Source organism: Denticeps clupeoides, chromosome 4 (genome assembly GCF_900700375.1).
Source record: "Denticeps clupeoides chromosome 4, fDenClu1.1, whole genome shotgun sequence".
In the NCBI taxonomy this organism is placed as follows: domain Eukaryota; kingdom Metazoa; phylum Chordata; class Actinopteri; order Clupeiformes; family Denticipitidae; genus Denticeps; species Denticeps clupeoides.
This window is the reverse complement of record NC_041710.1, coordinates 12,457,423-12,463,826: the sequence shown is the minus strand read 5'-3', so window position 1 is coordinate 12,463,826 and position 6,404 is coordinate 12,457,423.

The following is a 6,404-nucleotide window of genomic DNA, read 5'->3' as shown; positions in this document are numbered from 1 at the left end:
ATGGAAGCATGTGATATAAATATAATAACAAAAATATACTTGTTATATTTGTTGCATTATTTTTCGCCTCAGGCTTTGCATTACAAACAGCCCTATTTAATACACATGGCTTTTCAAGGCTTCCTTTGTGGGGAAAAAATAATGTCGTGTTTGACCATCTGAAAACCTTTTACCAACATGTTCTGGTTCTCAGCAGGGTTGTGTTTGAGATGTATGGTATCTGTTACCAAACATGCTTAAAGGGATTTCCAATAAAAACATATAAGACTTTAATCTCCACATCAAGAGGGCATGAATTACCAGTAATTAGGTAAATTCCAAATGAAACTTACATATGAATTCTATACCAAATTCAAACGAATAAAACTTTTTCAAATGATATCAGAGATATGCAGTCAGTGTGTACCGCACTCCACGGCTCTAACCTTTAGAGAACAGCACGTCCTCAGTAGTCGAGGGCCGACCGAGGTTTGTAAGGACTGCTGTGACATCAGGGCAGACGTGGCAGCTGTCACGTCTAGATTTCATAACTGTTAATAAAGCCCCTCCCCTGGAAACTGCGAGTTTGCGGGAGAATTAGTGACAAGATCGCTCACTTCAGGTGCTGTAAACACAGTCTCCAGAACATAATGTACCCGCGAGCACATTATCAGGAAAGTCAGTTCCTTTGGTTGACTTGAGTTCAGACTAGTTTTATTGAACAATAATTTTGTGCAGATACACTATATACACCGCACAGACCATAAAGACTGATCTTATTCAGATAAAGACATAGACATAAAGGGAATTATTAGCATAACATAGCAGCTGCAGACAGATCTATTGCTTAGATACATCCATCAAAAGTCCTCTTGCTTTAGCCTTTGGATCTATGATGGTATAATGTCATCTGCTATGTAATTGTACATTTAGACATGTCATTCATTTTGAGAAAGCTTGGTTGTGAGGAGTGGACAGATATTTTGTGTATTTCTGGTCTTTAGAGCAATTATATTTGTCAGATCACAGTCTGGGAAATAGTTAACTTCAATAGAATTGATAAAAGAGATGTTATCTAGTCTACTGCTGATCATATGTTCCCTACTTCGTGGCTGGTTTTTAAAAACTGTATTGAATAGGGACAACATGGCATACTGGCACTGGATGATAAAGACTAAATAAAATAGTTTAATTTGTTCCACTTGTTACTGATCATATGTTCCTTAGTTTGAGGTATGTGACTGGATTAAAAAAAATGAAATGAAGTCATCTGGCACTGCGTGTGAAGGGTCTCAAAAGGAAAAAGAGGGGGGGAGTCCATGAGTCAAAAAACTGAATGTGTCATTATACAGTCTAACACAATCTTCTACATCATTCTCACATTAGACACAAAGAGATCCTATAATGAGGATGTTACCTCATGACCTTATTAACCAAAGGAAAACGTTGAGGTTTGTCCCACACTGAATGTTATGAAATTGTTCCATGAACATTTTCTACTTCAACAAGACGCAATGTTAGTAGTAGCAACAAAAGCAGTAGTAAAAGTATATTAGTCTTAGTGTTTCTAAGTAATAATAATAAGTGAAGTGATTGTCACATGTGATACACAGCAGCACAGCACACGGTGCACACAGTGAAATTTGTCCTCTGCATTTAACCCATCACCCTGAGTGAGCAGTGGGCAGCCATGACCGGCGCCCGGGGAGCAGTGTGTGGGGACGGTGCTTTGCTCAGTGGCACCTCAGTGGTACCTTGGCGGATCGGGATTCGAACTGGCAACCTTCTGATTACGGGGTCGCTTCCTTAACCGCTAGGCCACCACAGTGAACCCATTAGTTTAGTACTCCACAAGGTATGGACATTCTGCTGTCCCTAAAGGGCACCACATCTTGCAGGACGGAAGCCTGTAGTGCTTCATTTCACCACTTTCTGTGTGAACTGCTTATACTCTGACACGAAGAAGCGGCGCTCTCAGGTCGACAAATGTGCAGGGCTAAAAAAGGAAATGACTACGCTCTGCCAGGGTTACATAACCTCCATAACTGTATTTTAAGCCATCTGTCACTTTTTTTACGACATGGCCTTAACGGTGGATTGATGTTGCCCCTGGAGATGTGAACCTTTCAACCTCTTCTGGGCCTCAGGACCGAAGCTTTTTCTACACAAGGCTTAATTGCATTAATTGTCGCAATGTCCTGTTTATCCACTGCAGCTTCAATGGTTCATAGTCACTATGTACAGATAGCCTGGCTGTACGTGAGAGTCGCCCTATACGTCTGTGTGCACTTGTCTGTCCGTCTGTCTGTGCCCTGCTGCCTGTTAGGGGGTTACACCTTCACTTATGGGCGCGTTGCACAGCTATAACTAGGTCACTGCGGACACACCCCTCAACCCCCACCCTCCCCTCCCGTTTTCCCCTCTTTCATCGCTCGCTCCTTCTCTCTACCGCCACGCACTGACGCAGTGCAGAGCCTCTGCAGGGGCTGCGAATTACAGCTCATCGCTCACGTCCCCGAAAACGCTCTCCACTCATCTCAATGTGCCTCTCACCACCGTGACAGGAGTCCGTCCTGAGCAAATTAAAACCGTGAATGAAGGGAAGGGGTGACGGGATGTGGCCACTGTTTCATAGTCCCACCACACCATCCATTCACTGCTCATTCTGCATGCAGCGGGCTTTGAAAACACATACATTACATCATTATTACATAATCAGCAGAAGCAGTTTTGTTGTTTCCCCTGAGTTGGACGCAGGTTTCGCCACCAGCAGGGTGGACATCTAAAATGTTAGCATGACTGGCCTTTACCAAGCCCTGAGGGCACCCTGGAGGAGGAGAGAACAGGCTGATTGTTTCATGTGTTCAGGGAAGCCTGGTCCAGGTCCAACAACCCTGCAGCATACTAATGAGTGTAGTGTAGATGTGTGTGAATTGAAGTGCCCTGTCACACACACACACACACACACCCACAAACCTTTAGCAACTCAATTACTGCGCAGCGTTTTTCAATGATGAAGGGGAGCTGGAGAACGTAAGCGCACTGTGCTGCGTGTTATATAAGATATTCATGTCGTGTGCAGCGTTTCCCACAAGGGGTCGCTGTTTCTTCTTCTACACATTAGATATGAAGTGGGGGGGGGGGGTCCCTTTGTCTGCTCAGGGTGAATTTGTAAGAGCAAAAAGCCATCAGAAATATATGCCTGTGGAAATGTGGCCTTCAAACAATAATGATTAAGACACGGTGCTTACATTTGATCAAGAAAGAATCCTTTAATAGAGGAGAAGCAAAAAGACATGAGGAGAAAACTAGGCTCAATTGCTGTAAAGCAGGGATGAGAAGATGGACAGCAGCTTTGTGTGAGGGAGAAGGTCTTTCTGCCTCTCTATTTTTACTGCTCTTTCTGTGACGGTCGTCTGTGATTGGGTGAGCGCCGACGATTACTTAGAAACACGAGAGCCGCTGAAATGGCACAAACAGAATAGAGGTGAAAATGACTGAAAGGAGTGATGAAGAGAAAGGGCAGAGAGACAGGGATAGAGAGAGTACCCTGTGCATTGGAGGGAGTGAAAGTAGGCCAGCAGGGCAGATAGTAACCAATACAGAACTCGGGGGGGAAATAAAATGGCCTGAGCTGCCGGACGCATTGTTAAGACCGAAGATGAGATTTCCAGTGCAGCGGCCCAGGGTCACTTCTCACCTTAACCTACATTGTAGGACCGCTGAGACGTGATCGCCTCCTTCTATTTGCAGCCTCAATATTACATATAATACATGTTTTCTTTATCAGGCCTTCCCATGTAAGTGTTTTCCTCCCTTTGTGTTATTTATGTGTGCTGCGTATAATTGGACCAGGTCCCTGTCCCTCTTCCGCCATTTTGTTTCCACCCGTATAATGACTTGAACTGCCAGTCCTCGATGGCTAACAACTGTAGGCGAAGGATGCGGTGTCCTTCCGGACTACTCTTGTAACCGCCTGTGTGTGTGTGTGTGTGTGTGTTCAAGCGGGTTGTGTTTCTTTTAATCATCGTAAAGGCGCGGCATCTCCGCCTCTTATTTAGGTCAGTCTCACATGGCAGAGCATGCTGACTCACCGCAGATCAACAATGCATGCTGGTCGCCTTGGCAACAGCCCTCGCCCAGCGCAGCCTGCCATTTACATGTCACATATGGTACTTGGCATTTTGGCCAGTGCTGGTGCTGGCATGAGCGTCGAGGATTTGCATCACAAGCTTCTGTCGCCTATTTGCCGTATTTTTCATACGGAACTTCCGAGGTGGAGGTGTGGCAATAGGTTGTGTAATTCATGGCAAGGAACTATGAAAAACAGATTTTAGAGGAATGAGGTTTTGCCCACAGCTTAGAACTTAAAATAAAACAACAAGGCACAAAGAAATCAAAAGAAATTTCTGCAATAAGCAATGACCGCAATTATATTAGTCCTCTGAGCCGTACGAGACGAAAGAAAATGGAGCAGGGACAGATGATTTGGAGTAGAAAAACTGGTCCTGAATCAGAAAGGCACATGTGTGGGCCATAAATGATAAAAGCAGCGTGAGGTCAGTCCTGAGGTGCTTCACGAAAGCAGATGAAGGGAAAAACAGATTGGGAGAGGAGACAAGAGTCCGAGAGAAGGAGATGACAGGACGAGGGGAGGGATGCTGACAGGCTGGAGACGAGGACGCAGGAGACCTGCCTGGAAGGGACAACAAGCCGAGATAGAGGCAGATGATGAAGGAAAAACAGCCAGTACAGACGAGAAGGGAGGAAGAGCGAGGGAAAGTTGATGACGAAGATGACGCCCAGGGCTCCTGACACACTGACCCAGAGTCGCTGGTCTAAGGTCGCGGCAGATTACAGGCCGGCAGAGAGCGGAGGGTTTAGAGAGCTTTTGAAAGTGGAGAAAGGCGAGGGATTAAGCGAACGAGGGAGAAGAGGGAGAGGGATTTCACGGCTGGGAGAAGGATCCCCGTGTAATCCCTGCCCGATTCTGCTCTCGGGGGCCACAGCCGGGAGAAGGAGAAATGGCGGTGATGGCGGTGCATTGTTCTCTCGCCCCGGCTGACATTTACCGTGTCCCCCTTCACTCCTCAAGCATTACTGGATGTTCTCCTGCATCTTTTGTTCCGTTTTTATTCTCCGCTTCCCTCATCACCGCCATTCTTTTTAACCCTTCTGCGTGTCTGTCTTTTCTTTTTCCTCGGCACCGTAGTTTCTTCCCTTTTCTTTCTACCCCTTCGAATCTCTCGCGGCACATGGCACACCTCTTTAACATTTACTTTCTCGCCCCCATCTAGAGTTCCCTCCACCCGTCCATTTCACTCTGCCACAGTTACGTAAGAACAGAGGTCAAAGTGTTACTGCCGTTGCTATTGGTTACAGTGAGTCGAGAGGGGCTGCAGAGTGGGAATTTGTGAAGAGAAAAGGTGTGAAATTGGGCGGGGGCTTTAATGACGGAAACGAGCGAGAGAGAAAAGGTAAATGCGTTTCATTCTTTCTCTCTCTCGCACATGCACACAGTCATTTTTTTTCACTCTTATTTCCTCCTTGTCTAAGCCACACAATGCTCTATTATGTCCCCATTGGACTCTTCCATGCTGGCAGTGGCACTTCATTATCTCTCGAGGTGTGTGGCGGACTGGGAAAGGGGGCTCTGGACAGGGACAGGGACACAGCCAGAGGTGTGTAAATGAGGACAGAAAATAAACAGAGAGGAACGGGCACAAGGAGGCAGCGGAACTATTTTGGTTTGTTCATAAGTGCATATTGTAGCGTAATTGTGTGGGTTTGGGATATTCTCGTGTGTGTGTGTGTGTGTGTGTGAGAGAGAGAGATAGTGCAGTTGTGTGCTTCTGCCAGTGTGTACGCACGCGTGTGTCCATTTGTGTGTGTGAATGGTGGAATGGGAGGTGGAGGGGGAGGGGCTGACACAGCACGCTCTGTGCTCTGTGCTCCAGAGTTGTTCCACTAACCTACTTACTGTAATCTCCCCTTCTCTTCGTTTCATAACTCAGCCTGTCAGAGAATTGCATCATTAAACCTTTTCCACCAGCAGCCACTGTTTTGCAGTCATTCCTCAAATAATACTGGCCTATGTGGTAATTTTTTCTATGGTGAATGCTGAAAAAAAAATCTCCTGAACGTTTGAAGTCCATGCAGTGTTCTGAATCTGCATACACTCCTGACACACACACACACACACACACACACACATATATACAGGTTCTTGGGTTCCTGGATTTTAATCTGCACCTATCACCTATCAGTTGTATTCTTTACTACCACAAAATGTATGGGTTATTTCATTAAATGAGTGACACAAACCCATGAACAGAAGCCAGTACATTTGTTTTATCTCACAAAAAAAAAGCAGGGCAATAAATATTGAGCCATGAGAGGAATCACTTCGGCAATCAAGGTCTCTG